This window comes from Entelurus aequoreus, linkage group LG10 (assembly GCF_033978785.1).
Source record: "Entelurus aequoreus isolate RoL-2023_Sb linkage group LG10, RoL_Eaeq_v1.1, whole genome shotgun sequence".
Taxonomy (NCBI): Eukaryota; Metazoa; Chordata; class Actinopteri; order Syngnathiformes; family Syngnathidae; genus Entelurus; species Entelurus aequoreus.
The window spans coordinates 932,809-957,915 of record NC_084740.1 but is presented as its reverse complement, the minus strand read 5'-3'; the positions used below and the strand labels follow the sequence as shown (position 1 = coordinate 957,915).

At 38.0% G+C, this 25,107-nt stretch overlaps 1 pseudogene; it reads left to right on the top strand.

The window, feature by feature from the left end:
• The window catches only part of LOC133659095 (cell adhesion molecule DSCAML1-like), an 80,946-nt pseudogene extending 63,671 nt beyond the window's left edge, over positions 1 to 17,275 (top strand).
• Positions 17,276 to 25,107: the final 7,832 nt, after the last annotated feature.

Sequence of the window (25,107 nt, the reverse complement as noted above, 5' to 3'; positions counted from 1 at the left end):
CTGCTGAATTAGGTATTTTTCATTCTTTTATGTATTACAGTGTAGTATTGAATGTGGACTGAATGAATGATGGGTTCTCACTTCTTTGTGAAGTGCTTTGATTGTCTAGAAAGGCGCTATATAATTCTAATCGATTATTATTATTGTTATTATTATTTTCATTTATTATGTCGTGGAGATTGATTGATAGTCCCCAAGTGGGTCTTCTGTTTCCGGGTTAAGCACGAAAATGCCAACAACACCATGGCTAATCAGTGCGGTATTCACAGCAACAATCAAGTTGACCAAGTTTTGCCAGAAGCACTTCATCTTCGACACCTGCCTCATCAATAACACATCTCCACATTGGTGAGCCTTTGGCCTGCGAAATGTCAAAAGACAACAACAAGACGTAGCAATACCGGCGCGCCACTTAATGCTATCAGCTGTCCAGGCAATGCTAAATAGAAATGAACTCTGTTGATTCATACAAGGATGCACTTTATCTTCGACATCACAGCTCCACATTAGTGAGCCTTGTGAGCGATTTGGAATGACAACGCAGGACACGCAATGCTAACAACACAGCTAATGGTTATCTTGGCTGCAGCTGTCAAGATGTCTCGGTTTTTCTAACTTAGAGGAATCCCCCAGGAAGTATTTCCATGTCATGGTAGGGCGACGGCCATAGCAAAAGGAACTGCACTATTTTTGGAATTTTGCTTATCGTTTACAATCAATATGAGGGACAAGAACACACAGGTCTTTTTTGGGGGAGGGATTTTAAAATAAATACATTCCAACTCAAAAATAAATAATACAACATATATGTTTCTTAAATAAAAATGAAAATACAGTTTCACCACTTCAGTCATAATTTTTGCGCTTAAGAAACTTTTCTATGACTTTAGCTCCAGACTTCTTCTGTTTGTTTGATATTGTCATTACTGCCACAAGAGGTGGAAAACTGTATTACAACTGAGTACCACTGTGGCCCATACTGACCACAGCTGAGAAACTGGGGTTAAGAATTACTGTTTTAGAGGATCTTCAGTGCAGTGCCGTTGTATAGGAGGGAAGGGTGATGACAATTCTAAGAGCACACAACCCACTAGGAACACGGACAAAGTTTTGTGCGGACCATCACACTGCCACACACACAGGCAAAGAATAGGGTAGAGGGGCCCACACTGGTATTCTTTCAGGGGGCCCGGAATTCTTAGCAACTGCCCTGGTGAATATTGTAATATACAGTAGCACACACTCAAGGCTACTATTATGGGTGAAACGAGGGTAAAGATGACTATATAGGTGTTGTTTCGTGTTTAGAGGGCTCTAATTATGTTAAAAAAAAACATTTAGAAGCTTGTAAACAGTTTTTGTATACTCTAAATATTAAAATATAAAATGTAATAATAATAATCCTACTTTGTGTATATGGTCGGGCCTGGAACCAATTAGCAGTGATAAACTAAGGCAGGGGTTTTTGATTGATTGGAACTTTTATTAGTAGATTGCACAGTACAGTACATATTCCGTACAATTGACCACTAAATGGTAACACCCAAATACGTTTTTCAACTTGTTTAAGTTGGGGTCCACGTTAATCAATTCATGGTAAACGTGTCAAACGTAGGGCCCGATGGCCGGATCAGGCCCGCGAACAGGTTTTATCCGGCCTGCGGGATGAGTTTGCTAAGTATAAAAATGTACCTGAAATTTTTGAATGAATGAAACAGCTGTTCTAAATGTGTCCACTAGATGTCGCAATAGCAATTATTTGTGTCTTTGTAGATGATGCTACATACTGTATGTACAAAATAAACCACATCATGTTAGTACATCAGTCGAGGAAAATTATCAAACGACATAAATAACATCCTTTAATTTGATTTTGATACCATTTATTTATCTTGATAGATTGAAAATTGACACCAATGAGTTGACTGATGAACATTATCACATAATTTATTCAGAAAATATAAGTAACAACATGTAAGTTTAAAAAAAACCCAACAACATTATGATTTGTACATTTGTGCTCGTTCTATTTTTAAATAAAGAAAACAATCTGAAGTTGTCTTTATTTTTAAGTTATCTTGCCGTGATTTTACCAGTCCGGCCCACTTGTGAGTAGATTTTTCTCCATGTGGCCTCCGATCTAAAATGAGTTTGACACCCCTGAATTAAGGAGAACTGTAGCTCTGACAAATCTCTTTAGATCAGATATTCATTTAATTCAGGGGTGTCCAAACTTTTTCCACTAAGAGCCGCACATAGAAAAATCAAAGCTAGCAGGGGCCATTTTGATATTTTTTATTTTAAAAACCAATACAATATATGTATAAAAAATATACATTTAGGCTTCCACTCAGGCTTGATCCCGGGGACCCCAAAGGGTTTCGGTCCAAAAAATATAAAAAATGTGTCATTATTCAGTATTATTATTTGTGTTATTATCCAAGTTTTTAAATCTCTAGATCAACATTAGGTCTATCTGTCAATATAACATTTTTTAAAGATTTAAATTGTATGCTCTTTTTGTCAAAGAAAACCCTTTTTTTAATGAAAAAAACACAAAATATGCAATATTTTCACCCAATAAAATTTTTAAGTGGGATATTTGAGATTATATAATAATTGGAGCCTTAAAAAGGTCAATATCTCATAACACCATTGATTTTAATTCATTATTATTTTTTGATCAATGACACTTGCACTTACACCCGAACCTTGCTGGATTTGGTATTTACTAATAAACCTGATCGCATTAAAAAAACGTACAATTTACTAACAGGCTTATCAGATCATAACCTCACATTGATAACTCGGAAGTTGTCAAGATTTAGGTATCACAGCCAAAAAGGTACACAAAAGTGCTTGCCCTATATCCCTAAAAAAGACCAACACTTACTAGAGAATGAACTTAAAACTGTCCCATGGAGTGACATAAATTGGACAAGCACCGAACATGCCTGTGATGACCTAATGACAAAAATCAAAGAGATTATCCGTAAATACACTAAAACAAAACCCAGAAAGAAAAGTGCTAAAATAAAAATACCTTGGATTAATTAAACAATTTGGATTCTTATGAAAAATAGGGACTCAGCTCTCAAAAGAGCAATTAAAACAGGTCTAAATACGGATCGTATGATTTTTAAAAGTTTGAGGAACAAAGTTACAATGCTTATGCGGAAGTCTAGGGCTGACTTTCACTTAGAATTAATCAAAGCTGCAAAAGGGAACATTAGACAGTTATGGAAAACCATTGACACACTCACTGGAAGAGAGCAAACAAGAAACAACACTATAACATTAAATATCAATGGCATTACTATCACAGACAGTCTGGACATAAGTAATCATTTTAATGAACATTTCATCCAGTCTGTACAAACCCTGAATAAAAAATTCCCCTCAAAATCAGTGCAAAGAATTGCCATTTATTCAGGATGGACTAAGTTTAGAATTAACAAATGAAACAAAGGTAAACAAAATCCTCTCTGCATTAACAAACTCACGATCTAGAGATATATACGGTCTGGACACTTTCTTCCTAAAAACGTGTAAAGATAGTCTTACTGCTCCTATAACAACATTGATAAATAAATCAATAACAGAAAACACTTTCCCTACCACGTTGAAAACTGCCACTATCATCCCAATCCATAAAGCAGGAAATAAACAAGACATCAACAATTACAGACCAATTAGCCTTCTCCCCGTTATATCCAAAGCAATAGAAAAAGTGATCGTTGAGCAACTCACAGAACATTTGGACTATGAAGACCTCCTACATCCCATGCAGTTTGGGTTTCGGGCAAATCACTCGACCGAAACTGCATGTTGCCTTCTACTAGAAACAATCAAACAAAACCTTGATAATGGAGGTGTAGTTGGAGCAATATTCTTAGACCTCCGCAAGGCATTCGATACAGTCAGTCACCCCACGTTACTTACAAAATTAACATCTTTTAAACTGTCGACAGATACTCTGGCATGGATTATGTCATATCTATCTGGTCGGACCCAATGTGTCCGTATTGATAACACAACATCCAGTCTTACTGCTACTGATATTGGCCTGCCACAAGGCTCTAATATCGGCCCTCTTCTTTTCTCCATGTATATAAACGACCTGCCATCTGTATGTGAGGATGTAAATATCCAGATGTATGCAGATGACACGGTTATTTATACTTGGGGAAAGGACGCTGAAACGGTTGCCAGAAAACTTACAGCAGCCATGGAGAAGGTGGCAAGATGGCTACATGACTCTTGTCTTACATTAAACATTAAGAAAACTGCAACAATGTATTTTGTAAACAAGTATAAAATGTCATCCTTTCCAAATATAACGGTTAATAAGGAAATAATACAAAATGTTAGTGAATATCGTTACCTGGGTGTCATTTTAGAGCCAACACTTGGCTTTAAAAAACATATCAAACAGATGTGCCAGAGTCTTAAATACAACATAAAAACGTTCAAATGTATCAGGAATTCATTAACACTGGAGGCAGCTCAAACGTATTTTAATGCAATGATTATGTCTCGTTTTTATTATTGTATAACATGTTGGTCGCAGGCGGGCAAAACGACACTGAGGCCATTGGAAACTTTGCACAAACAATCCCTCAAAATCCTTGACCGAAAACCACAACACCACCATCATTGTTTAGTTCTCCAAAAATATAGATTGTTAAATTTAGCTAACATTCAAAGATTAGCATCAATACGAATGGCCCATCGAATCTTAAATAACACTGCGCCAGCGCCACTTAAGCACTTTGTCCAGTTTACATCTGCTGTGACAACTAGAAACACACGAGCCTCCACCAGGGGGCAGTGTAGCATACCCAGATGTAAAACCTCTTTTGCACAATCAGCCTTTTCATATAAAGCCATAAAGGAATGGAACGACCTCACAACAAACTTGAAAAGTCTAACAGATTACTCTTCATTCACAATTGAAGTTAAAAAGTTGGTTTGGAGCAATCAAAGCTGCTCACACGGTCACTAAGATGGGCACTATGATTGACACATCAACCTAATGTGTATTATATTTATCCATGAGAGCATTTTTATTGTAAATTGTGAGGTGTGTGTGTTAAAATCATGGTTGTTTTTACAAATGATGACAGATGTGAACAAAAGCATGTATTGTCTTTGTGTGATGATGTAAAGGAGGTGTGGTTGTATTGTATATTAAGTATGTGTCCATGAAAGGGCTTTTTATGACTTTTTTCTTAATACTTGTGTATGATTTTATGGTCATAATTTTATTGCATGATTTTTGTATCCCTTTAATTTAGGTAGCCAGGGACTGCAGATGGAAATTAGCTATTTAGCTATAATCTGGTACAGAACATATCTGTCTTTGAGCTTAATGTTTCTGTACGATGTCCCTTCAAATAAAGACTAAACTAAACTTAAAAACTAATCACACTAAAATTGTAGGGGATCCAAAAGGGTCCTACTCATTAAAGTGTTAAAAAATAAATTATAATTTTTTTTTTTTTTTTACTGTTTACTTTGAACACAATAATCTCGAGATCAACTTCAGATCTATCTGTCAATTATAAGTTTTATTGTTGTTTATGTTTTTTGTTTGTTCGTTTTAGGCCAGGGGTCGGCAACCCGCGGCTCCGGAGCCGCATGCGGCTCCTTGACCACTCTGATGCGGCTCAGCTACATACATGCCGACCCCCCCGATTTTCCCAGGAGATTTATGGATCTCAGTGTCCCTCATAGATTACTCCCAGGGAAAAAATAATCCTATTTACACTCTAATTACTAAATAAAGGGCGTGCCCTAATTGCACTGCAGTAATTGTCCTCTATAACATTTACATACAGCGTGCCAGTCCAGCCACATGTTGCATGTTGTTATTACTTGCACACACAGGAGACAGCAAAGCATACTTAGTCATCAGCCACACAGCTTACACTAACGGTAGCCGTATCAAACAACTTTAACATTGTTACGTTACAAATATGCGCCACACTGTGAACCCACACCAAAAAAGAATGAAAAACACATTTCTGGAGAACATCCCACCGTAACACAACATAAACACAACACAACCATTACCCAGACTCCCATGCAGCCCTAACTCTTCCAGTCTACATTATACACCCCCGCTACCACCAAATCCCCCCACACATCAACCCCCCCCCCTCTCCGTGCGTTGGTTGAGCGGAAGAGTTAGGGCTGCATGGGATTCTGGGTATTGGTACCGTCAGTGTAAGATGTGTGGCTGCTGAGTTAGTACGCCTTGCTGTCACTTACATGAGCAAGCTGAAATTGCATTCTACGTGTGGTCGAGCAGGTACACTGTTAGGGCAGACTGTAGAGGGCGCCAAATGCAGTGTCACCACGCTCTGATATTCGGGAGTCTCCCGGGAAAAATGAGAGGGTTGGCAAGTATGACGCTATCAAGCGCCATTCATTCAAAACTCGCGGGCTGCACTAACATCAAATTTCCACATTAAAGTGCGTGCCGGTGCGTGTGTCGGAGACCCCTAGTTAACATAGCACAAAGCGTTTAAGCTTTGTATGTGGTGTTTTTCATTTTAAGTTTTAAATTTTTTTTTGTGGCTCCCATTACTTTCTTTAATTTGTGAAACTTGCCAAAATGGCTCTTTGAGTGGTAAAGGTTGCCGACCCCTGGTGTAGGCCCTTCTTTAAAAAAAAACAGCTCGTTTTTTTACATGGCAAACACAAAATGTGCAACATTTTCCCCAAAAAATATCTCAATATTTAATGTGATGTAATTGGAGCCTTGAATAGGTCAATAATTCATAATGACATTGATTTTGATTCATTATTATTTTTTAAAGAAAGAAACAGCCTACATGGCAGCTTTGTGTGATTAGAGTAAACATTGCTACATTTTCTTGTTACATTTCACCTGTTTGCTCTTTAAATACCACTTTTAATGTTTTTTATTTTTTTCAATCGTATTTTTAAAATGTTAAAAAATGACCTGCGTGCCGCACTTTGGACACCCCTGATTTAATTTGTTTGTGTTGGATCAAATTACATAGAATTCCAAATTACTTTTATTTATAAAAATGTAATATATTTGTATTGTATGCACTGTTTTTTCTAGATGCCAAAAGCCTGGCGGAGATGCTGATCAGGTAAGGTGCATCCTTCCCTCTCTTGCTCATAGTGTAAGACCCCACGAGGCAGGTAAAACCTGTAAGTTTGGCCGTATCCCAACCCAGTGTGTGTGTGTGTGTCTGGAGCAGCAAGAACAACCGAAGCTTTGATACCCCGGTGAAGGGGCCGCCTCAAGGCCCGCGCTTACACATCGACATCCCGAGAGTGCAGCTGCTGATCGAAGACAAAGAGGGCATCAAGCAGATCGGTGAGAGGAAGGCAGAGAGAGAGAGAGCCACAGAGTGTTGTTGTGCTTGCATCTGTGTGTGTGTCTCACGGGAATAATAAACACCGCCATGCGCTGGATTCACTACTTTGCTTGATCTGTTTGTGCCTTGGGCAGGTGAGGACAAGGCCACCATACCTGTGACAGACACGGAGTTCAATCAGACCGGGAACCCCCAAAGCTTCTGCGCAGGTGTGTCCGTTCACCACCCTGCTCTCATCCAGAACACTGGTCCTTTGATTGACATGTCAGACATCAGACCAGGAACCAGTAAGTGCTCCTTCTCCTTGTTGGGCCTTCTCACCAATCTGAGAAAACTAATTGAAGCAATGCAAGTATATATATATATATGACCCACATGTCTTCCTGGTTTGTTGAACCCTCCACCGTTGTTCCTTCTGATTGTGCACTCCACCCCCAGGCCCTGCCTCCGACCCACCCACACAGACAACATCTAACCTTTACATTTAATCTATCAGACCCCGTTTCCAGGAAGAGCATCAAATCCGCCCACAGTATAAGGAACCGCTACTCCAGTCAGTGGACTCTGACCAAGTGTCAGGCCTCCACACCGGCCCGCGTTCTCGCCTCAGACTGGCGCACCGTCAGCTCGCAGCATGGCATCACCGTCACCGAAAGTGACAGCTACAGCGCCAGCCTCTCGCAGGACACAGGTTGGCACATGTCAGACACTTACAGTCGCCAGGCGACGACAGTTTTTGGTTTCTTTGCAGTCACATTGCAGGGTGGTGTAAATTATATTTGCAGTGCCTCATTTAGATTTTGTTCAAAATTAGAATTATAGCATACATATGATATAGATAAGCTGTACTATCATTAGACAAGTGGTCAATGACTTGCGGCCCAGGGCGCCAAATCCGGCCTGGGAATGACACCATACCGACCCCTCAGGTCGGTTCAAAACTTGGGAGACAAACATTTTGGGGACGGCGTGGCGAAGTTGGTAGAGTGGCCGTGTCAGCAATCGGAGTGTTGCTGGTTACTGGGGTTCAATCCCCACCTTCTACCATCCTAGTCACGTCCGTTGTGTCCTTGAGCAAGACACTTCACCCTTGCTCCTGATGGCTGCTGGTTAGCGCCTTGCATGGCAGCTCCCGCCATCAGTGTGTGAATGTGTGTGTGAATGGGTGAATGTGGAAATACTGTCAAAGCGCTTTGAGTACCTTGAAGGTAGAAAAGCGCTATACAAGTATAACCCATTTATCATTTATTTATCATTTAATTTTTGCAGCAAATTCCTAAAAACACTGAAGTGCTCCTGTTGTATAGAGGAACTTGTACTGCCGTAAATACATTGGCAGATCCTTGCATTCAGTTCAGTTTCAGTTTCAGTTTATTTGGAACATGCATACGATACAATGTAATGCATCACACATTTCCAGGTGTTTCATTACAGCACGACCGAAAAGGAGTAGGAAGAAGCAGAGCTTATTTAATCCTACCTCGTTTCATATCATTGCAATTTTATCCCATTTCCTTGTTCTCTGTAACAGAACAGTGAACACATGAATAATAAATTAATACTATATCATAGTAAGCAAACAAATATTAAATACATAAATAATCTTTGTCTCAAGAAAAAGTTCAAGATGTTCATCATAATTCTTGTTCTGTGTACTTTGTAGTTTGAACAGTCTCTTTAAGTGAATCATATTGGTGCTTTGTTTGATTTCTTTGGTTAATCCATTCCATAATTTAATTCCACATACTGATATGCTATAGGTATTAAGTGTTATACGAGCATACAAATGTTTTAAATTAGATTGTCCTCTAAGGTTATATTTCTCCTCTTTTGTTAGGAAGAATTTTTTCAGACTTAGACTTAGACTAGACTTAGACTTCCTTTTTAATGTCATTCAAATTTGAACTTTACAGTACAGATAAGAACAAAATTTGGTTGCATTAGCTCATGGTAGTGGAGGATAAAAAAGCAATAAGGTGCAGATATAAATAAATAGATTACTGTACAGATAAATATATTGCACTTTTGCATATGCATCCACGTTTATGGATGTATGTTATATTGTCTTTATATTCCAGCGAGTTAATCCATTTTTCTAGAGTCAAGAATTTCAAGAATAGATTATTGGGTAGCAGGTTATAGTTTGCTTTGTACATAATTTTAGCTGTTTTATTTATAGCAAACGCTAGGGTCCGAACTTGATTTACATAACCGAGGCGTTCTTCGAGGAACCCTTTTAAGTCGTCTCCTTTTTGGCAGTTATTTTTTGTAATTATGTAATAATAAGGTGTTACTGTAGCTTGTTTACTTCAAATGAAGTAAGCAGTCATGTGTTCACTACTTTAGTTATACGAGTAGTGTTCCATTTTAGGTCCTCTCTTTTTGATTATTTGGGCCATTCATCATGTGGCCCGCAAGTTCAGTTCAAAAAACTTGTGAAAGACTCCGATTTTTGCAGCAGATTCTTAAAAACACTAGAGTGCTGTAATAGAGATGATCTTTGACTAGCTGTTTTTGTAGAAGGTCCTTAAAAACAGCAAAGCACTCCTGTATCTCTGACAAAATATATAGACCAAAATCAAATGTCTACTGTAGAGGACGCTGGTTCTCCGGAATAAGATAAGTACATGTCTGTCCCCTAAATGTGTGGACGAAATGTGTAGTAAATGTATGATATTTTAGTAAATTGATCCCCTCTGCAGTTTTTAAGGGTCTTCACATACACTTTTGTCCATATATCTATCTGGAGTGACCGGTGTTCCCTTTTTCTCCAGATAAGGGTCGTAACAGCATGGTGTCGACAGAAAGCGCCTCATCCACCTATGAGGAGCTGGCCAGGGCGTACGAGCACGCCAAACTGGAAGAGCACTTGCAACACGCCAAATTCGAGATCACCGAGTGCTTCATCTCTGACAGCTCGTCCGACCAGATGACCACGGGCACCAATGACAACGGCGACAGCATGACGTCCATGAGTACGCCCTCAGAGCCTGGAATTTGCAGATTTACGGCCTCGCCGCCCAAACCCCAGGACTACGACCGAGGCAAGAATGTTGCTGTGCCCATCCCGCATCGCGCCAAGAGTAAGTCGTGCTATTTATTTGTCCATTGTTCTTCCAAACAAGTCTAAGAAATATGGTTGTTTGGATCCCTGGATCTCCCCCTGTACAACGTATGTAATATAATATATAGGAAGTATAATTTCCAGGGATTACAATCACTTTCTACCACTTATCTTGGTCACGGTTAAGATGGAAACTATCCCAGCTGAACACAGGACACTTATCCATAAACAAGCATTTACCAGTCCCTCCGGGATTTTGCGGGATTTTTTTGTGATTGCGATGTTTTGAGGCTTTTTTTTTATTTTCAATTGAATCAACTTTATGAATTTGTTATTAATGCTTGTGACCTCAAAGGGTAAATGCACTTTTTGGGGAATTTTGCCTATCGTTCACGATCATTATGAAAGACATTAGGACGGATGGATTTTTTTTTTAATGCATTTTAAAATGTAAGTAAATTCGATCAAAAGTCTGTTTACGATGGAGCCTATGGGAACCATTCAATTCTGCCTATAAAGCCCCTACAAAGACATCCAAACACCTCCTTTAGGGTTTTATATACATGATGTAAGATTGATTGAGAAACACCTTGCGGTGCAGCTTGCACACACCTTCAGTAAATAACCGAGGTTCATCGGGTCTTTGATCTCTATAATAGGCGACCCAACCGGGGCTGATCAGGCTCCGGCTTGTGTCCAAGCTTGATTGGACGTGTCATTTTGAAAATGCTTAAACGAAAATTTTAAGTATTTTAGAGTTCGGGTGTTGGTGGAGGGAACAGTGATAAAGTCATCTAAATAATTTGTGTTAAAAAGGGGGCAGATAAATATAAGAATAGTATTCTTCCATCTGCTCCTTTCTGATCATGGAAATGTATAAGAAACAAAAAAACAACGAAAGTGTCAACTGTATATGGCTTGTATATATGCATTTTCATGAAAGGAATAAAAAGAAATGATGATGATGATGATTGTCCTGTTGGAACACCCAACTGCGCCCAAGACCCAACCTCCGGGCTGATGATTTTAGGTTGTCCTGAAGAATTTGGAGGTAATCCTCCTTTTTCATTGTCCCATTTACTCTCTTTAAAGCACCAGTTCCATTGCCAGCAAAATAGGCCCAGAGCATAATACTACCACCACCATGCGTGTTCCTGGGATTAAAGGCCTCACCTTTTCTCCTCCAAACATATTGGCCAAACAGCTCAACATGTAACCCAATATTAACATTGCTGTATGTATACTTTTGACCCAGCAGATTTGGTCACATTTTCAGTAGACCCATTAATAAATTCATAAAAGAACCAAACTTCATGAATGTTTTTTGTGACAAACAAGTATGTGCTCCAATCACTCTATCACTGCTTTGTCTGCACAAGAAACAAACACAAGTTTTGATTCGACAACGTTTGAGCATTGATCTATTGATGAAAATGACGCTGCTTAACCAAAATATGCGGGGAAGTTGCAGACTTTGGAAGAAGTTTGCAAGGTTTTGCATAATTCACAATATCGCGAATTCGCGGAGGGACTGATTTACACTGACATGCGCACCTGTGGACAATTAGGAGTCACTTACCAAACATGAATGTTTTTGCACTGTATAGGAGTAAACCAAAGTAAACCCACACAAGCACAGTGAGGACGTGCAGACTCCTATGTGTTCCTTATTGTGCTGCACTTGTCCCCTCCAGGTGACTACTGCAACATCCCCCTCTACATGAAGTCTGATCCATTCTTCCGAAAGCAGTCGGAGCATCACGACCCGTGTCCAGTGGTCCCGCCCCGTGAAGCTTCCATCCGTGGCCTGGCCCAGCGGGCCTACCACACCCAGGGCCGTCACATGACTATGGACTCTGCCAAGCAGCAGGCCGTCGCCATGGGCCACTCCGGCCTGTCCAACCTCACGTCTTCTGGGGCTTCTACAGGAGGGGCTTCAGGAGGGAGTGCAGGAGGCATGTCCACCAGCTCCAGCTGCTCCACGCTCCCCCAGAGGACTCTTACAATGCCGGGCTCCTCAGCCACGGGGGCTCAGAGTGCGGCCGCGGCCACAGCGGCCGGGGCATCGTCATCCTCCAGCGGGGCGGCAGGGGCCACAGGAGGCACCCCTGGCGGCGCCTCCTCCAAGGTGGGAGGATCCAGAGACTCTCTCTTAGAGAGCAGCTCATCAGGCTTAGGCAGACTACAGAAGCAGAGGGATGGAGGGGCGGGGGCCTATTCCAAGTCCTACACACTGGTGTAGCCCGGGCATCATGGCGGCCTACCTCTGGAACTTCTATTAAAAAGATTAGCCAGCGCTTGTCGGGAGCCTCTATTGACGAGCCTCCATTGACAAGCGGGCTGATGGAGACACCAACGCCCAGCTCATCCATCGGTGCCTGCACTGTGCCAGGCTGCAGGGGGCTGCTCGGGCTCCCATCGACACTGCAGTAAGGAGGAGTTTGGGTCTCCACAGCACATGGTGGTGGCCTTTATTTCTGCCTGATCACCTTTCTGTTACTACTGCGTTTCCCCATCTCTTTATCTATCCGCTACACGCTTTCATCTTCTGGTTGGGCCAACATATGCACAAAACCCTTTCAAGCGTGGTTTGTTTTCTGGTTGCTCCAATGTCACAGCAGGGCGGCGACGTTTTCCGGATGGGGGAACGGCGGCATTGTGCCATGACGGGATGGTAAAGGTAAAGATTCGACAAACATCACATTTACACTTGCACAATTCAACATGCACAAAAAGGATCGGGAAGAATCAGATCTTAATTTATTCCTACGCCTTCTCCGTGTCCTGTATTTTCATGTTCGGAGGGAGGGAACAGAATCCGATGCATTAAGCACCAGCGTTCGCTTCATGGAACGTGGGGGAATCTCTTTAACATGCAATGTATTGAAGATCTGAGTGTCATGTGCACTTTGGTTCCGGGGAGGAGTCCTCAAGCCTACGTGTGTGTGGGTGTACAGTATATGTGTAAATATACAGTATATGTGTGGAGGGCACACAATGTTTTTATTTAAGGGTGCGTTCACACTTGTCGTGTTTGCTTGGATTAAAATCAACGCTGGTGTGTTTGCTCTGCTTGTACGATTTGTAGTATATCCATCGTTTATTTTAGAAGCTTTTCATGAAATCTAAGCTGGTAAATAACGCAAAATCGAAAAATAAGCTACCTAGGTCACAAAAGCTATCCAATCACGTAGTTACTTGTGTTTTTACTGCACCGCGACAAAAATGCCAGCTAAGCAAACTGTACCGAAGTGTGCACTAAGTATTATTTTTGGACCAGAGTACCGAACCACAAGTGTGAACCCAACCTTATAGTCAGTACAGTGGTACCTCGGTTTTTGTAAGTAATCCGCTCAAAAGGGTCAAATTAAAGCAATGTTTTTTGAAAAACAAAAACTATAAATCCAAATCTGTTCCAGGCACTTCAAATTAACAATATATATTTTATAGGAAATAATTATAGTTTTATATGCAGGAAACAACGTGAAATACATATTAAGTTAAAGTACCAGTGATTGTCACACACACACTATGTGTGGCGAAATTATTCTCGGCATTGGACCCATCACCCTTGATCACCCCCTGGGAGGTCAGGGGAGCAGTGGGCAGCAGCGGTGGCCGCGCCCAGGAATCATTTTTGGTGATTTAACCACCAATTCCAACCCTTGATGCTGAGTGCCAAGCAGGGAGGTAATGGGTCCCATTTTTATAGTCTTTGGTATGACTCGGCCGGGGTTTGAACTCACGACCTACCGATCTCAGGGCGGACACTCTAATACAGTGGTTCTCAACCTTTTTTCAGTGATGTACCCCCTGTGAACATTTTTTTTAATTCAAGTACCCCCTAATCAGAGCAAAGCATCTTTGGTTGAAAAAAAGAGATAAAGAAGTAAAATACAGCACTATGTCATCAGTTTCTGATTCATTAAATTGTATAACAGTGCAAAATATTGCTCATTTGTTGTGGTCTTTCTTGAACTATTTTGAAAAAAAGATATAAAAATAACTAAAAACTTGTTGAAAAATAAACAAGTGATTCAATTATAAATAAAGATTTCTACACATAAAAGTAGTCATCAACTTAAAGTGCCCTCTTTGGGGATTGTAATAGAGATCCATCTGGATTCATGAACTTAATTCTAAACATTTCTTCACAAAAAAATAATTCTTTAACATCAATATTTATGGAACATGTCCACAAAAAATCTAGCTGTCAACACTGAATATTGCATTGTTGCATTTCTTTTCACAGTTCTTTTTGACAGACATTTTAGTGAGGGTCAAACCATCATGGCATGGGGGAAACTCTGGGTTTATGGTAATGAATGGAATAGCCTACTTGATTTGATGTTCAGTTTATGAACTTACATTCATATTTTGTTGAAGTATTATTCAATAAATATATTTATAAAGGATTTTTGAATTGTTGCTATTTTTAGAATATTTTAAAAAAATCTCACGTACCCCTTGGCATACCTTCAAGTACCCCCAGGGGTACGCGTACCCCCATTTGAGAACCACTGCTCTAATAAATGATGGATGAAATGGAAGTATGAAAATTATTGAAGACTAATAAGCAGAGAGCCAGGAATGAAAGGGAAGAGACACGCTGAGGACGTCTTTGTACATTGCTACAAACTATTTCTTGAATTCAGAATCAGATTTATTGACCATGTAGGTTTAACACACAAGGAATTTGACTTGGCTTTCGTGTTCAATGTAAAACAAATATAATATAAATGATGAACTAAAACAATAAACAAGTACTTAAACAAATGTGTGCAAGGCTATTAATAGTGCAGTGGTGAATAGAGCAAAGCAAAAAGATGATGAGGTGAGCGTGATGTCAGGTTCAAATACTGATGACATTTAATAAACAAGACAAGAAGCAAGGAATTACACAGAGACAGAATTCAATTTAGCTCAATTGAGGAGAAACGCATAGACACTGTAACCTGGTACAGTGTCGTCCCACGCTCTGACGAAAGATTGTATGCCTCCTCTTTTATTTGGACTTTCCCTGATTACATGGCAACAGCTGTTTCGAAAGGAAGGGGGTGGTAAACAGCCGCTGCCTTTGGTCACAAAACAGTTCAAAGAAAAGGTGCCTGGAGGGTAGTCAGGCCCTGCTTCCTCTCAGCTTTTGTAGATCTCGGGTCAAGACAAAATCTTCCTGTGGATTACAATAGAAGAAAGAAACCGACGCCTTCATGTCGCTTCCCATCCTACACAGTGGAGTTTTACAAGCCTTTTGATTGGTAAGATCAAAGACAGCTTTTGTCCTCTCGCAGGGCGAGCTGAACTCAATGTAACACAAAGGTTTGTGATAACTTAGATACAATTATTCTGACACATGAGTTAGTACATTTATAGTGACAGAGTAGTTCCAGAGTTATTTCACAGCGTTTATAGCCTGGGGGAAGAAACTGTTCTTATGGCGGGCTTTTTTGGCATACAGTGATTTAGAATGACTTTCTTTGGCCCCGCAATGGCTTTTTTTTTACAATAGTACTCAGCAAAAAAAAAAGACTGGTCAGCAAAGAACTACAAAGTCAGTCAGTGATGATGTCATAGAAAGAACTGGGGGATAATTACTTCCTGGTTGGGAGTTGTTGTTTTCTAATTAAGACGTGTTACGAACACAGTTCAGTTCCACTTTATTTATACAGCACGTCTCGTGCACAGGCAAGTGGCAACACAAAGTGCTTTACAGCAGAAATAAGAGAAGGGAAGAGAAGAAAATGCACACACAGCACTATTGACAATAACATAACATGGCACGGAGGAAAAACGCCACCATCCACACTGAAGAATAACTAAAATGAACTCCATCTAAAAAAATAGTATAAACATTTACAAATATTTGTAAAAAAAAAATTAAATAATAAACGGATAAAACAACATTGAGAGAATAATGGTAGTAATAATAGCAATAAATAAAATAGATTAAAATCTAACAATAAAAATGAGGAAACAGGTTTAACATGATCAGTAAAAAGCCTGATTAAAAAGGTACGTCTTTTACCTAACTATCAACAGACTTACGTAGTGTATTAATAACAAAAAAACACCAGCTCGCCAACACAGAGGTTGTTCAGTCCCTCCAGGGTTATGTGTGCTTTCTTTTTTTGTAATTGCTGCAGCCTGCTGCATGCCTGAATTTGCGGCAGCTTTTTTTGAAAATTCGGTCAAAATTTGCGATTTGAGTCTTGTTTTTTTCAATAGCATTAAATCAACCTGTGATTTGATAAACTTGTTATCAGTGTTCTAAGTGTTCCTTGAAACCTAACCCTCAAAAAGCAGAGGATTTCAACAAAAATTTGAAAAAACAAATATTGTATTGATGTTTTACTTGTTTTTTTTACCACACAGACTTAAAGGACACACTGGACGGCAGTGAAAGCATAAATGTAAAGCTCATTGTCAAATGACTGTATTTTTTGAATATTTATACCTAATAATAGTAATCATTGATCAAAATTACAGTAAGAATTTCCACCAAAAGCTTCTTTATTGTCCGTTGTCGTCCAAAAGTTGCAGACCTTCCCCATGATTATTTCACCCTTGAAAAGTGTTTGTCCATCTTAAACATTAATTTATGTTCCAACACATTTACTACAAAAAGCATTTAACTGTTGAGAGCAATCTATAGCAGTAATGTTTGTTGGTAAATGAGAGATTATGGGAAATTATCGTCACACATCAACATCTCTAACATGTAAATGCTAAAGGTCACCATTGCAAATCAAAAGATGTTCTTAATTGCCTTACCCTATATAAATAAAGCTTGGATATATACATACATGTAGACTAGAAGGTAAATGTTCATACTATCTATGTATATATATATATATATATATATATATATATATATATATATATATATATATATATATATATATATATATATATATATATATATATAGTCGAGTTTACTGTGGTTTATCCGTTATACAGTGCTCAATACCCGGGTAGAGTGGAATATACGTTACGTCAGGAAAAAAACAGAGAGGCTATTTCATCCCTACAAGCCTGTTTTGTGGGTTCCCCTGCTCTTCAGGAAATCCCCTGACCTAACATGTATATATATGTGTATATATATATATATATATATATATATATATATATATATATATATATATATATATATATATATAAAAATGGGACCCATAACCTCCCTGCTTGGCACTCAGCAACAAAGGGTTGGAGTTGGGGGTTAAATCACCAAAATGATTCCCGGGCGCGGCGCCGCTGCTGCCCACTGCTCCCCAAGGGGATGGGACAAATGCAGAGGACAAATTTCACCACATCTAGTGTGTGTGTGACAATCATTGGTACTTTAATCTTAATCTTTAATCTTAATATAGATATATATATGTATGTATGTATATATATATATTAGCGCCATAGACAGGAACTGAAAGTAGGTCTGAGGTACTCATGAGGATGACAATTGTGTAAAGATAAATTGTTAATATATTGTTGCACTTTGCTCTTTCTGTTTCGTCTACACAAACAATGTTTTGATTAGACATGCGCGTTTGAGGGCTGCTCAAAGACAAATTTGATCGGCCTAAACGTGCGGGAATTATGCAAAGGGCGTTGACGCATCCGCAACATCGCTCAATCCTGGGGGGACTGATTATTTTTGAGTAACCTAATTCCACTGAATGATACACGGGCAAACAGGCTGGTTTCTTCGGTGCAATGTTGGGCCGTACAATAACTGAGATGGTGTACAAAAACCTCGGCAAACTTTTTTTTCCCGAAAACCAAAGCGGGGCATACAAAACCGAGGTACCACTATATGCTGCGTTCTCAGGCCAGCGTCCAAACAACTTAACACACAGCCCCATGTTGCACCCTGGACGGGGCGTATCTGCGAAAATGTTTGTAAGGAAAGTTCACTGAACAAAAGGAAGGGAATTTTGCTGTCTGTTTTTAAACACGTGAGACTCTGGGTCATAATCGTAACTCTGTGCTTAACTCCTTTTTCCACACTTTCTACACCTGCATCACATCCATACAGCATCACTGTGACTGACCACGGGCAAAAGTTGCAGATATGTAAAGCCAGATCAATTCTAACTTCATAAGCAGACTGATGGAATGTTGTCGGTGAAGAAAATGTGATATTTAACGCAGGAGTTTTAGCTTTACGCATGGCACTGTACGTCTTCTGTTTATTTTTTCACCATTTACTCCCAAAGCTTACTCCCATAGCAAAGAATCAGTCCAAAAAAACCCCAGAGTTGTTCCAAATGTTTTGCAACGATCAAACGTAAACATCAGGGCTCTCACATTTGAAACAGATACGTTTGTTTTTAAGAGAGAGGAAAAAAAACTTATATGTACATATATATATTTCTATTCATATATATATAGCAAATATATGACTATTGAGAACTATTAAAACCATTTTAATTGAAAATATATTAGAAAAGATCACACAAGACAATCGCTCAGAGAGAGAGAGAGAGAGAAAGAAGGAAGAACTTTTAACGGGTAGCACAAGCGTCAAGGCGAAGGAAAAGGATATATGTCATTTTCAGGAAGTGGGAGGAAAAAAAAAAGCACAGTTTGGTTGTAGTGTGAGGTTGTGTTGCTAGGTAGAAATGAAGCTTGGTGTTGAAAAAGACAGAAAAGAGTCCAAACAAGCGTACAGTAAGTGAGTGAGTGAGCCTGTTGTAAAATGTCGTATTGTACCTTCCGAAGGTGTTTTCACCAACTCACCTGACAGAGACACACTTCAGGTTTCTCTTTATGATTCCACACTTGACAAGACAACATTTTGGCCTCTACTATTAACATCTTGCCTTTAAAAAAACAAAAGTCCACAGCAATAGGGATGGGTACCGGATTCAGTACTTTTACTACCGGGTGTCGATTCATGTCAAATTAAACAGCGACGTCACGTCCGGTTGCACCCTCGACACCGGCTCCAGAACTCGGCGTGGAAACAAGCACTCTAGCAGTGCTAATAGCGGACTCAGCCTGAATGCCTCTAGGTGATGTTGCGATTGTCCATGCCAACAAAGCAAGCACGCCTGATTGAAAAAGTAGGCCTCCGCGTTTCAAAATGTGCCTGCTCGATGCTAATTTACATTGGATTTGCCATAGACATGTTCTTGATTAGCGATAGTGGACTCAGCCAGACTGCCTCTAGGTAATGTTGCAATTTTCAATGTCATCAAAGCAAGCGATGGGTACTGTTGCGTCTGACCAGTCTTCCTCTCAGGGAATTAAAGTCACTGGTCGATCCCAAGCTCTTTAGATGACATATATGCTGAGTAAGAAGGACCATCAAGACAGAATAGGAATATTATCAAGTTTTACTAAAGCTTTAGGAGACCAGTCCACACAAATGCGGTTATACCGGCATCTCGAAGTGGACTGACATTCAAACGGGAAGAGACAATTTATTGAATACAAAAACAGCCCCCACCCTATCCAGAGAGGAATACAGTCTCATTGTTCTAATACAGATAAAGTAAACAGGGAGTTCTCCAACTCCCACATTCCAACACCTCAAGACGCTACACAGACATCTGCGGACACAAAGAGACAAGCATAAAGAGTATAAATGGAAAAATACTAAACATGACTATGAATAAAGAAAGAACTTTTAAACATATATGCATTTTCCACAGTACCGAATTCAGTACTTTTACCACCGGGTGTCTATTCATGTCAAATTAAACAGTGGCATATTTTGATACCTGTATTGGACGTGACGTCACGTCCGGTTGCACCCTCGACACTGGCTCCAGCACTTGGCGGGGAAACAAGCACTCTAGAAGTACAATTAGCGGACTCAGCCAGACTGCCTCTGGGTGATGTTGCGATTGTCCATGCCAACAAAGCAAGTATACCTGATTGAAAAAGTAGGCCTCCGTGTTTCAAAATGTGCTTGCTCGATGCTGAGTAGCATTAGCGATAGCGGACTCAGCAAGACTGCCTCTAGGTAATGTTGCAATTTTCAATGTCATCAAAGCAAGTATGCCTGATAAAAAAAAGTAAGGCTCAACCTTTTATAATGTGCTATGTACCATGAATTGATTAACGTGGACCCCGACTTTAACAAGTTGAAAAACTTATTCGGGTGTTACCATTTAGTGGTCAATTGTACGGAATATGTACTGTACTGTGCAATCTACTAATAAAAGTCTCAATCAATCAGTCAAGCTCAATGCTAATTTACATTGGATTTGCCATAGACATGCTACTGACTAGCATTAGCGATTTTACATGGCGATTTCAACACCGACAAGAATGACACATTCACCTTAATGGCAAAGACTGCTTCTAAGCTAAACAACACACCGTAGCTGATAGACTACTGCCATCTCACGCTTTGGAATTGCAACTGCATGCAAAATCTGGAACATAATACGTGCAAATGAGGCTCAGAAGTTTAAGAAAACAAGATGTACTAACTGGACAGCACAGTTAGAATCAGCTCACTGTTAAATAAAACAAAGATGTTGGTAATAAACAATTTTACATTTATTATTACAAACACATTTTCAAGCACCGAAAAATGGCACCGTTGCATACCGGTATGGCTTCCCAGGTCCCAGGAATTGGTACCGTATTGATTCCAGATGTGAAAGGTACCCATCCCTACACAGCAGCGGCCCTGTGTTACTTTTGCTGGTTTCTGCCTGCTAGTGAAACATCCAATAATTAAAACATAAAACTAGTGCGTAACAAATGTATTAAAGTACCACTCATAATTATAAGTATTTGAAAAACGTGTTTGAAACAGAAAATAGTATTATTATGTACTGTACTGACCCTAATTTAATCCTGAATTCCCCCAAAACAACTTAGAATGGGTCGTTTTATAGGCAGGCTTTAGACGTGTATACAGTACAGGCAGATTTACATGTTAAAAAATACATGATGATCAATATTTTTCCGAAAAGAAAAATTGTTCAGCAAGCTCATAGCACAGGCAAGAACGCGGGGTGCATTCATGGACATCGGGTCATTACATTGTTTTGAGAATTGCAAAGACCATTTGGTCTTAATCACTGTATACCCTACATGAAAAATGTAATTGTTTCTGGATATATATATATATATATATATATATATATATATATATATATATATATATATATATATATATATATATATATATATATATATATATATATATATATATATATATGTTTATATATGTTTATACAGTATATGTATATATATATGTATATACTGTATATACATGTATATATACTGTATTTATATATGTATATGTATCTATATATGTATGTATATAAAGATATATGTATGTGTATGTATATATGTTTATATGTATGTGTATAAAGATATATATATATGTATATATATGTGTTTATATATGTGTATATATATATACATATGTATATATATACAGTAATTATATATGTATATATATCTATATATGTATGTATGTAAAGATATATACAGTATATATGTATGTGTATGTATATATGTTTATATATACTGTATGTGTGTGTATATATATATATATATATATATATATATATATATATATATATATATATATATATATATATGTGTATATGTTCATATATATATATATATATATATATATATATATATATATAGGTTTATATATATGTGGATATATGTTCATATATATATATATATATATGCATATATGTTTATATATATGTGTGTATATAAGTTCATATATATGTGTGTGTGTGTATGTGTGTGTGTGTGTATATATATACATATATGTTTGTGTATATATGTTTATATATATATGTATGTATATATATATATATATATATATATGCATATATGTTTATATATATGTGTGTATATAAGTTCATATATATGTGTGTGTGTGTATGTGTGTGTGTGTGTATATATATACATATATGTTTGTGTATATATGTTTATATATATATGTATGTATATATATATATATATATATATATATATATATATATATATATATATATATATATATATATATATATATATATATATATGTATATAAAGATGCAAACATCTGTCCGACTTTTGGCCACAGTGGCTTGAAAGTATTTACATGTCTAAACAGCAGGGGGAGACTTTGAGTTTTAGTAGGAAAAACACACCACAGTATTTTGGGGTGTCCAAAATGTGGCCCAGTTTGAGATATTCACCACAAAGCTTTGTCTTTGAATACATAATTTTGCCTTAAAAAAATTCCAAAAAGATATCACATGTATAATGTCATCTGATTTATTTAATGTGTTTAGACACCTCTGGCTTATGATTCCTTTTATTTTATGGTGTTGCTCATCAGAACTTCATCTTTTTATTTTTTTTGCTTTGTTTTTTTTTGGTGGCTGTTGGGAAATGTGTCCACACCTTTAACAACAATTGTATTCTCTAATTGTTTCCCCAATCAGAGACCCTCCTCGCTCTCCCATAAAACATCATTTCTATTCCATACCCGAAAACTTGTGTACATAGGAAAGTGTTTTTGTATAAATGAGTACTATTTTCAACATCTTCACTAGAAACCAGGGCACAATGTAAACTGTAAACAGAAGTTATTGTAATGAAACAGCAGAGGACTTAAAATAAAATAAAAATAAAAAACTTTAAAAAAATATATACAGAAATTATACAGAAATTGCTTTATCTTGATTTACTGAAATATGTCAGAGTGGACCTGGCACAACTAAAACTAAATTTCTTATTTTGCAAGATATTTTAGTTGCATTACTTTATTTATTTTTTATTTTGTCACCAGTTGTTTGGTTTGGAAACCCACTTGAGGACAGAAGCATTTGCATGTTCTGATGTCGGTGCGTGGCAAATGCCGAAATAGAGGGTTGATGAAAACAAAACGCAAAAAAAAAAACTTGCTCCTTAATTTAAATCTGACGGGCAAATGTTTGCTTCGATTTGCAACTGCTTGTGTTTAACTCGACATTTTCTTTTTTCTATGAAAATAAAGGAAAAACATTTTTAAAAAAAGGACTCGACACCTTGTGCAATAAAGCTATCTTTGTATGAACTGTGATGATATTGTTTATTGTGTTGTGTCTTTGCAGGTTAATACCAGGGAAGGGGCCATGCATGTATAATTTAATGTACATTTCTTTTAAAACATCTTATATGCGTTCCCTGGATGTATTATCAAAGGTACTTTGCAAATGCTCACTTTTAATGAAATAATTATTAAGACTTTACTGGACATGTAAAGTGTAAATGTTATAATTGTAATTAATTATTTTGTACATTTAATTTTTAAATCTCATTAAAAAGTATATAAATTGGAGTTGAATTACCATGGCAAGTTAAAAATGTTCTTTTTAGTTTTGTGGCCTTTCCTTTATCAACCACTAGATGGCGACAACCCTCATGTCAAGGCATCCGTTCACTTCATGCAGTTTAAACACAAATTATTACTTAAAATTAGGGATGTCCGATAATGGCTTTTTGCCGATATCCGATATTGTCCAACTCTTAATTACCGATATCAACCGATACCGATATATACAGTCGTGGAATTAACACATTATTATGCCTAATTTGGGCAACCAGGTATGGTGAAGATAAGGTCCTTTTTTTAAATTTTTTATAAAATAAGATAAATAAATTTAAAAAAATTTCTTGAATAAAAAGAAAGTAAAACAATATAAAAACAGTTACATAGAAACTAGTAATTAATGAAAATGAGTAAAATTAACTGTTAAAGGTTAGTACTATTAGTGGACCAGCAGCACGCACAATCATGTGTGCTTACGGACTGTATCCCTTGCAGACTGTATTGATATATAATGTAGGAACCAGAATATTAATAACAGAAAGAAACATACCTTTTGTGTGAATGGGGGAGGGAGGTTTTTTTGTGTTGGTGCACTAATTGTAAGTGTATCTTGTTTTTTATGTGGATTTAATTTTTTTTTTTTTAAATACTGATACCGATAATAAAGAAAACAGATACCGATCATTTCCGATATTACATTTTTAAAGCATTTATCCGCCGATATTATCGGACATCTCTACTTAAAATACTCACTGGACTAACTTTTTAAAGAATTTCCCAGGGCCCAAAAGGTACAGTAATCCATTAAAGGCAACTACAGTGGTACTTATCGTTGACTTTTGTCAAGAAAATATTGTGAATTGTTTTTATTTTATTGTTATGGATAGTGACATACATACAGCTGAAAGACCTTTGACCTGTCCGACAAGAAATGCATACATCAAAAGTATCAAAATAACCATGTTATTTATGTACATTGAAAAGAAAACAAGCTGTAACACCAGGGCCTTACCGCTAGAGGGGGCTATACTGCAAACAAAATATTCTTTCACACAGCAGGCTTCGTTGAAACAGTTAAGTCATCATTTGCTGCATTTATTTGGGAAACATAATTCACTTTTAAGTATGATATTTTCAAATCAACAGACAATACATCAGATTTACAGTAATATGACGTATATATTGTGGCGGCTGGCTACGGGGTGTTAGCCAATGACTTTGGCCGCGGGGGCGGGGCTTCTGGGGCGAGATAGGGAAGTGACGTAGTGACGCACATTTGGGTTGTGTGGTTGACAAAGACAAACAAATAAATTGTATGAGCCTACATTACTGGGGAATTACAACATAATGATAGGATGCTTTTATCAAACCTCACCATGCTAAGCTAAGTTATTAGCTTTAAT